Source organism: Manis pentadactyla, chromosome 9 (assembly GCF_030020395.1).
Source record: "Manis pentadactyla isolate mManPen7 chromosome 9, mManPen7.hap1, whole genome shotgun sequence".
NCBI classification, from domain to species: domain Eukaryota; kingdom Metazoa; phylum Chordata; class Mammalia; order Pholidota; family Manidae; genus Manis; species Manis pentadactyla.
Genome location: NC_080027.1, coordinates 92,139,122 through 92,150,219, shown reverse-complemented (window position 1 = coordinate 92,150,219; position 11,098 = coordinate 92,139,122).

The following is an 11,098-nucleotide window of genomic DNA, read 5'->3' as shown; positions in this document are numbered from 1 at the left end:
TTCCTGACTGCCCGCCTTGGACCCCTTTACCCTGTGTGGAGTGCCCTCACTGTGTCTATGTGCCCCTGCCCCCAGCCCCAAGCCTGCGAGCTCCCAGAACAGGGTCTCCCCAGCACCCACCAAGACAGGCTGGCCAGAGAGAGAACTAGGACCTGAAGAATGACACACAGGATACAGAAGTAGTGTTTGAGCTCTGCTTCCTTTCCTTAGCAAGGAGATGGGGATAAAACCTTTCCGGTCAAGGTGGGGAAGGGTATAAGTGGCTACACAGTTCCCCTTCCTCCTGGGGGTCGGATGCCAAGGGTCAGCATTCTAGTAGGGAGAAAAGTTGTTTCCAAAGTGTCTGCCAGGTCTCTGGCAGCTGCAGGATACAAGAGGACATATCTATGTTGATAATTTTACGTGCCAAGCTGACTGGGCATGGGATGCCCAGACATTTGGTTAAATATTATTCTGGATGTGGCTGTAGGGGTGTTTTTTAATGAGATTAACATTTAAATTAGCAGAGATTGCTCTCCCAAAGTTGGTGGGCTTCACCCAATCAGTTGAAGGCCTGAATAGAAAAAAAAAAAGCTGAGGCTTCCACAGGTAGGAGGCAACACCTGCCACCTGATAGTTTTTAAGCTGGGACACCAGCTTTTTCCTGTTTTCAGTCTTGAACTGAAACATGGGCTCATCTTGGGTCTGAGCCTCCAGCCTTCAGAAAGGGATGACCTCATTGGCCCTCCTGGGTCTCCAGCTTCTGGCTACAGATCTTGGGCCTTGTCAGCCTCTGTAATCACATGAGCAATTCCATATATATGCAGATATATATTCCTTATAATAGGAATGTGTATATACATATATCCTACTTTATCTAGTTTTCTGGAGAACCCTGATACAATATACTGATCACAGGAGCAGCACAATCTCCTTCTACCCTGTCACTGGCAAAGACAAGCCCTTTGGGTATGTGGAAGAAAACTGTGAGTGTGCAAATCTGTTGAGTCAATGTACCTGTCTTGCCAATGGATTTCAGCCCCAGGCAAGTTCACTATGGATTCAATGTGACCAAAGAAATTATAGTAGAATGTTCTTGGGGTGAAAGGGTTATTCTCAACATTATTCCCACGGTGGCAGAATCTTGTCCACTCAGAGAGAGTCTGCATGCAGCAAGCCAGTCTCTGCCTCTGGGCCTCTCTACCCACGCAGACGTCTCAGTCTCTGTCCTCAGCACTGCCACTACTCCGGTCTCATCTCTGTTCTCCTGCAGCCTTGCAGCCGTGCCTCCATTTTCACCCAGAGCACTGGGAAGAGCTTTTTTATTTTGAGTCAGTAACGACACATTGCCCACACGTGTCTAGTGAGCAAGGCAACCAGGGCCAGGTTCCTTCCTGTGGCAACCTGGCCATAGGAACCTTCATTTTATCCACAGTGTACCTCTTTAGAGTCTGTCCTTGGAAACCAGCTGCACTTGCTATTGAATTGCATGAGTTCCTGATATATTTTGGATATTAACCTCTGATCAGACATATGATTTGCAAATATTGTCTCTCCTTTGGGAGGCTGCCTTTTCATTTTGTTGATAGTGTCTTTTGCTGTGCAGAATAGCTTTTTAGTCTGATGTCGTCCCATCTGTTTATTTTTGTTGCTGCCATCTTTGCTCTTCGTGTTGGGGCAGGCCTTTGAGAAGGTGGTGGGCAGTTTTGCCACATTGTCAGTTTCTTCCTTCCTACCTCCCACCCTGAATGATAGGGGCCAGACCCTGAAAGGGCTTGTTAAGAATTCAGTCCATTTTGAGTACCTGATCTGCATATTGCAAGGCTTCCTCGGGCTGCCAGCCGTGGACTGAACACAGGACAGGGAAGGAGGCTGTTTCAGGTCCAGGGGAGACAGAGGGAGCATGGGCAGGAGGATGGAAACAGGGGAGCTGTATGAGAGGCCATCGGGAGGTGGACTGTTTGCGACAGGTGCACTGATCAGCAGGTGAGAGTGCTCCCAAGACGGGGCAAAGGCAATGTCTGGAGGGAGCAGTGGAGGAGTGCAGGGGACTGTCGGGGTCATCCTGTATCTGAGGTGCCAGAGGGCTGAGGGTAGAGGGTAGTCAGGACTCCAGGGGGACAGCTTGAGCAGCTGCTTTGAGCCCCTGGAATGTGGAGGGGAAACTAGCATGTGGGGCTCTCCCAGGAAAGCTGAGAAGTGGCCACTGAACAAAACTTTCAAAGCACCAGCAGAGAGAAGGGGGGCTCCAAAATAGCTGGAGAAGCTGAAAGGAGGGGGCCAGACAGTGTATCCCATCACTGGGGGGCTTGGGTGCCCTCGTGGGGCCTGAGGGAGAGCCAAATGCAGTGCACGGTGCAGATGGGAGGGTCAGAAGCTGCTCTCCCATGCAGCTGGCACAGTGCTCGGCCTGTGACAAATGCAGAGAAAGGGAGCTATGCTGCCCCCTGGCCTCTTCCTGGGCTGCAGAAACAGCTCCTGATTCCCTTAAGTTCCTCACTGAGACTACTGATAAAGCTCTGCTGTCCTATGCCTTGCATAACCTAAGGGCAGAGGTCAAGCCCTGGCTCACTTTGGCGAGCCGACCAGACCAAAGAGGACGGGATGTGCTCACTTTGTTGTTGTTTTTTTTTGGTATTGTTAATGTACAATTACATGAGCAACATTATGGTTACTAAACTCCCCCCATTATCAAGTCCACACCACATACCCCATTACAATCACTGTCCATCAGTGTAGTAAGATGCTATATAGAATCACTATTTGTCTTCTCTGTGTTATACTGCCTTCCCCGTATCCCCCCCTACATTATGTATGCTAATCATAATGCCCCTTTTTCCCTCTTATCTCTCCCTTCCCACCCATCCTCCCCAGTCCCTTTCCCTTTGGTAACTGTTAGTCCATTCTTGAGTTCTGTGAGTTGGCTGCTATTTTGTTCCTTTAGTTTTTTCTTTGTTCTTATACTCCACAGATGAGTGAAATCATTTGGTGTTTGTCTCTCTCCGCCTGGCTTATTTCACTGAGCATAATACCCTCTAGCTCCAACCATGTTGTTGCAAATGGTAGGATTTGTTTTCTTCTTATGACTGAATAATATTCCACTGTGTATATGTACCATATCTTCTTTATCTATTCATCTACTGATGGACACTTAGGTTGCTTTCACTTCTTGGCTATTGTAAATAGTCCTGCAAGAAACATAGGGGTGCATATGTCTTTTTGAAACAGGGCTCCTGCATTCTTAGGGTAAATTCCGAGGAGTAGAATTCCTGGATCAAATGGTATTTCTATTTTTAGTTTTTTGAGGAATATCCATACTGCTTTCCACAATGGCTGAACTAATTTACATTCCCAACAGCAGTGTGGGAGGTTCCCCTTTCTCCACATCCTCACCAGCATTTGTTGTTGTTTGTCTTTTGGATAATGGCTATCCTAACTGGTGTGAGGTGATACCTCATTGTGTTTTAATTTGCATTTCTCTGATGATTAGCAAGCATCTTCTCATGTGCCTGTTGGCCATCTGAATTTCTTTGGAGAAGTGTCAGTTCAGAACTATTTGCTTTTGTTTGTTGAGGTGCATGAGCATTTCATATATTTTGGATGTCAACCCCTTATCAGATAGGTCTTTATGAACATATTTTCCCATACTGTAGGATGCCTTTTTGTTCTACTGATGATATTGTTTGCTGTACAGAAGCTTTTTAGTTTGATATAGTCCCACTTGTTTATTTTTGCTTTTGTTTCCCTTGCCTGGGGAGATATGTTCATGAAGAAGTTGCTCATGTTTATGTCCAAGAGATTTTTGCCTATGTTTTTTTCTAAGTTTTATGATTTCATGACTTATATTCAGGTCTTTGATCCATTTCAAGTTTACCTTTGTGATGGGGTTACACAATGATCCAGTTTCATTCTCTTGCATGTAGCTGTCCAGTTTTGCCAACACCAGCTGCTGAAGAGGCTGTCATTTCCCCATTGTATATCCATGTCTCCTTTATTGTATATTAATTGGCCATATATACTTGGGTTAATATCTGGGATCTCTATTCTGTTCCACTGCTCTATGGGTCTGTTCTTGTGCCAGTACCAAATTGTCTTGATTACTATGACTTTTTAGTAGAGCTTGAAGTTGGGAAGCATAATCCCCCCAGCTTTATTCTTCCTTTTCAGGATTGCTTTGACTATTCAGGGTCTTTTGTGGTTCCATATGAATTTTAGAATGATTTGTTCCAGTTTGTTGAAGAATGCTGTCAGTATTTTGATAGGAATTCCATGAATCTATAGATTGCTTTAGGCAGGATGGCCATTTTGACTATATTAATTCTTCCTAGCCAAAAGCATGGGATGAATTTCCATTTATTGGTGTCCTTTTAATTTCTCCTAGGAGTGTCCTGTAGTTTTCAGGTTATAGGTCTTTCACTTCCTTGGTTAGGTTTATTCCTAGGTGTTTTATTCTTTTTGATGCAATTGTGAATGGAATTGTTTTCCTGATTTCTCTTTCTGCTAGTTCATCATTAGTGTATATGAATGCAACAGATTTCTGTGTATTAATTTTGTATCCTTCAACTTTGCTGAATTCAGGTATTAGATCTAGTAGTTTTGGAGTGGATTAGGGTTTTTTTATGTACAGTACCATGTCATCTGAAAACGGTGACAGTTTGGCTTCTTCCTTACCAATCTGGATGCCTTCTATTTCTTTGTTTTGTCTGATTGCCGTGGCTAGGACCTCCAGTACTATGTTGAATAAAAGTGGGGAGAGTGGCCATCCTTGTCTTGTTCCCAATCTTAAAGGAAAAGCTTTCAGCTTCTCACTGTTAAGTATAATGTTGGCTGTGGGTTTATCATATATGGCCTTTATTATGTTGAGGTAGTTGCCCACTATACCCATTTTGTTGAGAGTTTTTATCATGAATGGATGATGAATTTTGTCAAATGCTTTTTCAGCATCTATGGAGATGATCGTGTGGTTTTTGTCAGAGATGATTGTGTGGTTTTTGTCCTACTTTTTGTTGATGTGGTGGATGATGTTGATGGATTTTCAAATGTTGTACCATCCTTGCATCCCTGAGATGAATCCCACTTGATAATGGTGTATGATCCTCTTGATGTATTTTTGAGTTCAGTTTGCTAGCTTTTTGTTGAGTATTTTTGCATCTATGTTCATCAGGGATATTGGTCTGTAGCTTTCTTTTTTCGTGGTGTCTTTGCTTTGTTTTGGTATTAGAGTCATTCTGGCTTCATAGAATGAGTTTGGGAGCATTTCCTCCTCTTCTACTTTTTGGAAAATTTTAAGGAGAATGGGTATTATGTCTTCTCTAAATATGTGATAAAATTCAGCAGTGAATCTATCTGGTCCAGGGGTTTTGTTCTTGGGTAGGTTTTTGATTACTGATTCAATTTCTTTGCTGGGAATTGGTCTGTTTAGATTTTCTGTTTCTTTCTTGGTCAGTCTTGGAAGGTTGTATTTTTCTAGGAAGTTATCCATTACTTCTAGGTTATCCAGCTTGTTAGCATATAGATTTTCATAGTATTCTCTAATAATTCTTTGTATTTCTATGGTGTCCATTGTGATTTTTCCTTTCTTCTTTCTGATTCTTTTTATGTGTGTAGATTCTCTTTTTCTCTTAACAAGTCTGGCTAGAGGCTTATCTATTTTGTTTATTTTCTTGAAGAACCAGCTCTTGGTTTCATTAATTTTTTTCTATTGTTTTATTCTTCTCAATTTTATTTATTTCTTCTCTGATCTTTATTATGTCCCTCCTTCTACTGATTTTGGGCCTTATTTGTTCTTCTTTTCCCAGGGTCAGTAACTGTGACTTTAGACTATTCGTTTGGGATTATTCTTCCTTCTTTAAATAGGCCTGGATTGCTATATACTTTCCTCTTAGAACTGCCTTCACTGCTTCCCACAGAAGTTGGGGCATTGTGCTGTTGTTGTCATTTCTCTCCATATATTGCTTGATCTCTGTTTTAATTTGGTCATTGATACATTGATTATTTAGGAGCATGTTGTTAAGCCTCCATGTGTTTGTGAGCCTTTTTGTTTTCATTGTACAATTTATTTCTAGTTTTATACCTTTGTGATCTGAGAAGTTGGTTGGTAGAATTTCAGTCTTTTTGAATTTACTAAGACTCTTTTTGTGGCCTAGTATGTGGTCTATTCTGGAGAATGTTCCATGTGCACTTGAGAATAATGTGTATCCTGCTGCTTTTGAGTATAGAGTTATGTAGATGTCTGTTAGGTCCATTTGTTCTAGTGTGTTGTTCAGTGCCTCTGTGTCCTTACTTATTTTCTGTCTGGTTGATCTGTCTTTTGGAGTGATTGTTGTGTTGAAGTCTCCTAAAATGAATGCACTGCATTCTATTTCCTCCTTTAATTCTGTTAGTATTTTTTTCACATATATCAGTGCTCCTGTGTTGTGTACATAGATATTTATAGTGGTTATATCCTCTTGTTGGACTGACCCCTTTATCATTATGTAATGTCCTTCTTTGTCTCTTGTGACTGTCTTTGTTTTGAAGTCTATTTTGTCTGATACAAGTACTGCAAGACCTGCTTTTATTTCCCTATTGTTTGCATGAAATATCTTTTTCCATCCCTTCACTTTTAGTCTGTTTATGTCTGTGGGTTTGAGGTGAGTCTCTTGTATGCAGCATATAGATGGTTCTTGCTTTTTTAGCCATTCTATTACTCTGTGTCTTTTGATTGGTACATTCAGTCCATTTACATTTATGGTGATTATCAATAGATATGTCCTTTCTTGCCATTGCAGGCTTTGCATTTGTGGTTACCAAAGGTTCAAGGGTAGCTTCTTTACTATCTAACCATCGAACTTTAACTCAATTATTATGCTATTATAAACACAGTCTGCTTCTTTGTTTCTCTCCCTTCTTATTCTTCTTCCTCCAGTCTTTATATGTTAGTTGTTTTATTCTGTACTCTTTTGTGTTTCCCTTGGCTGCTTTTGTGGATAGATGATTTTATTTTTTGCCTTTAGTTAGTATTTGGTTGGTCTGCTTTCTTTGCTGTGATTTTATTTTCTCTGGTGACATCTGTTTAGGAGTATTTCCATCTAGAGCAGTTCCTTTAAAATACCCTGTAGATGTTGTTTGTGGAAGGTAAATTCCCTCAACTTTTGCTTATCTGGAAATTGTTTAATCCCTCCTTCAAATTTATATGATAATCTTGCTGGATATAGTATTTTTGGTTCAAGGCCCTTCTGTTTCATTGCATGAAATATATCATGCCATTCTCTTCTGGCCTGTAACGTTTCTTTTGAGAAATCTGATAATAGCCTAATGGGTTTCCCTTTGTAGGTGATCTTTTTTCTCTTTCTGGCTGCCTTTAATACTCTTTCCTCATCTTTGATCTTTGCCATTTTAATGATTATATGTCTTGGTGTTGTCTTCCTTGGGTCCCTTGTGTTGGGAGATCTGTGGACTTCCATGGTCTGAGAGACTATTTCCTTCCCCACGATGGGGAAGTTTTCAGCAATTATTTCTTCAAAGACACTTTCTGTCCCTTCTTCTCTCTTCTTCTTCTTCTGGTACCCCTATAATGCGAATATTGTTTCTTTCAGATTGGTCACACAGTTCTCTTAATGTTCTTTCATTCCTAGAGATCCTTTTATCTCTCTCTGCCTCAGCTTCTCTGTGTTTCTGTTCTCTGATTTCTATTCCTTTAACAGTCTCTTGCACCTCATCCAGTCTGCTCTTAAATCTTTCCATTGATTGTTTCATTTGTGTTATCTCCCTCTGGAATTCATCCCTTAGGTCTTGCATATTTCTCTGTAGCTCCATCAGCATGCTTATGACTTTCATTTTGAATTCTTTTTCAGGAAGATTGGTGACTTCAGTCTCACCAGGCCCTCTTTCTGGTGTTTGAAGGATTTTGCACTGAACAAGGTTCTTCTGCCTTTTCATGGTGATGGAAGTGATCGCTGGCAAGTGGAGCGTGTGTCAGCTGGGAGAACAAAGTCCCTTCCTGCCTGCTGGTTGCCTTACCCATCTCCGCTGTCTGTGCTGGGCAACTGCGCACAGGGAGCAACCTCTAGGTTGATCCTCTGAGCTGCCTTGTGTAGGGCATCCCTCAGGGTGGTCTAGGGCACTGGCGGTGGTTGCAGGTGAGCAGCGCATGTTCGCTGTGAGAACAGAGCCCCTACATGTTTCCTGGACTCTGTGCCAGTTTCCTCTGCCCTTGCTGGTTAACTGGGTGCAGGGGGCAGCCTCTGGGTTAATCCCCTGAACTGCCGTGGGCAGGGCAGCCCTTGGGATGGCCTATGGCACTGGAGGTGGTTGCAGGTGATCAGCACGTTCGCCACGAGAACAGAGTCCCTATGTGCTTCCCAGACTCTGTGCCGGTTTTCTCTGCCTGTGCCAGGCAGCTGCACATGGGAGGCAGCCTCTGGGTTGACCCCCTGGGCTGCTGTGGGTGGGGCTGCCCTTGGTATGGCCTAGGGCACTGGCGGGGTTTGCAGGCAAGCAGCACGTTTGCCACTAGAATAAAGCTCCTTTGTGCCTTTCAGGCTCTGCAGCAGTCAACTGCAGGCAGGAGGTAGCCTCTGTGTCTGTCCTGGTTAGCTGCACACTGGGAGAAGGCTGTGTGGTTGCTGTGGGCTGAGCTGCTCTGTAGCAATGGTGGGTCAGCCGGTTTGTTTGTAGTGCCGGTAGGGGGGAATGAACGGCAGGCTGCTTATTGATGTGAGGGGCTTCAGTGCTGCATTTCCACCCACGGGGTTAGGGCGCATGAAGTTCCTTAAAGTTCCCAGGCAGCTGGGCTGAATGTGCCAGGATGATTTTATCCACCTGTTAAACCCTTGTCCCTTTAATACTTTTAAAGCACCCGCTTTTCTTTTGTCCCAGGCAGCCAGCGTTGGGAACCTGTTCGCAGTCTTAGTCTCGGATTTTGCTTTTCTGTTCCTCTAATATCCAGCACACCATGCAATGTGTGTTTGTGTTCCCAGTACAGATTACTAGGGCTGGTTATTTAGCAGTGCTGTGCTTCCACTCCCTCCCCACTCTGATTCTTTTCCTCCTGCTGGGGTGGGGGGAGTGCTCGGGTCCTGCCAAGTCACAGCTTTGTATCTTACTCCCTTTGTGAGATGTTGAGTTCTCACAGGTGTAGATGTAGCCTGGCTGGTGTACTTATCTCTGGTCACCCTTTTAGGAATAGTTCTATTTGCTGCATTTTCAAAATACATATGGTTTGGGTAAGAGATTTCCACCACCCTACTCACACTGCCATCTTGAGAATCCCCCGGGAGTTGCTCATGTCTGTTTGACAAAAGCTTTAATTCCCATAAGCAGCAGGCACAGCTGGTGGTTTCAGGATGAGCACCCCCCTGCCCTGCCTTGGGCCTCCCACCCACCAGGCCCTGGTGCTGCCCATGGAGCCAGGCATCATCCACCTGCTTTCCTGAAGGGCCAGTACCCTGTCCTCTGAAGACTTTCGGACCTTTAGGCAAGAAACAATGTCCCAGTGGCTGCATCTGCCACACAGGCCCAAACTGCAGAGGACCTGATGCAGCCCCTAGCCCCTGGGCCTGGCCCTAGGGCACCACACAGCATGCTATCTTCTGTAGACCTCACGGGGTCCTAGAACATTAAGGTCTTTCTTCTTTTTAAAAAAATCAGACCCCCACCCTCACCTCCTGCCATGTCTCTTACAAGGAGCTCTCTAGAAACCACCAGCCTGGCATGGCATGCGGTGGGACTTCAGGGGACAATGCATGATGCCCAATTCCTTCCCCCTCAGATACCCCTCACTTCGCCTCCACCCTGTGGCCTCCTCCCCATCCTTGGGGCTGGTCAGCAACCCCATCCCACTGTCACCAAGGACACCTGCTCTTCCTGAAGCCCAGCCCAGCCCTGGATGCCGATGAACAGATTTAGCCAAGGCCCTTGGGCAGCAGGCCTCATTTCACCTGTTATGTCACTACATACATTGCTCCTTGTGTGCTGTGACTTGTTTTGTGGATATAGCCTCCAATCTCCTGCCCTCCCCAGGCACACACAGGCTGAAGGGCCAGGCCACCTTTTAGGGGCAGATTACACATGCTTCTTCCCCTTGCCTGCCACACAGGTCTGAGGAAGAGCACAGTGCCCAGTCGCCTCCCCCAAAATTTGGCCCCATGCCTGTGTCCTCTGGTGCCACATCTATGTGGAGAATCTCCTGGGTTGTGAAGTGTTTGCTTTAGTTACAAGCTGCTGGGACCTGGCTGCATGTGTGTGCATGTGCTGGGGGCAGCACAGGCTCCAAAAAGGACAAGTGGCCTCTTTGTGCTGTCACGTCACTGCCTGACTGGGCAGGAGCAGATGACATTCACATCACCCTGTATTCCAAAGGCTAACAGACAGTTCCTGGACCCTAAGGCCTTAGGTGCAGCCCTCTGTAATCCTGGTTTTTGAGGTATAGCCCCGATCCCACCACCCTGCTGGCTTAACATCCATCCCTGTTACATTAACACATGAGGGTCCAGAAAGCAGCTCTAAAATCCAGAATATTACCTCTTGCTTTCACTGACTGGGAGGAATTCCCTGTGGGTGTGTGAATCCTTTGTTACTGTCTCTGGGACACAGGCTGGCCTCTGAGCTCCAGCACCATCCGGTGGCTGGAAAAGGAGTCTGTCTGCGAGGAGGAGGGTCCACCACCCCGTCCAGCTGTGCCCAAATCCCAGCCTGATGCTCTTTGCTGACCAGCCCTTCTCAGCAGTAGTGAGAATCTGATGCGCTCTTGAGTGACATTAAGTGGAAGAATTCTCTCCCCCTTTTTGAAAATTTAGGAGAGGAAAGGAGTTTGGGGATTTTCAGTAGCTCATAGTTAGAAAAAAATACTGATTCCCCATAGTGCCAAAGAGGATTGATTGTCCTTTACACTGGAGATGTGCATCTTCCCATCCTCTTCATGCCCTAAATCTTTGGGTTCCTGCACAGAGGGTGAAATTACCTCCTTGAATCAAGCAAATTCCCATGCCACAATGAGGCTAGTGAACACCCCTGAAGGAGAGCATTTTTAAGAACACAGAACAAAGACAGTTACTTCCTTGGTCACTGGGACTGTGCCTCCCTCACTTTCCTGTTTATCATCAGCAGGCAAAGAAATAGTTGCTTCACAAATCTGCAC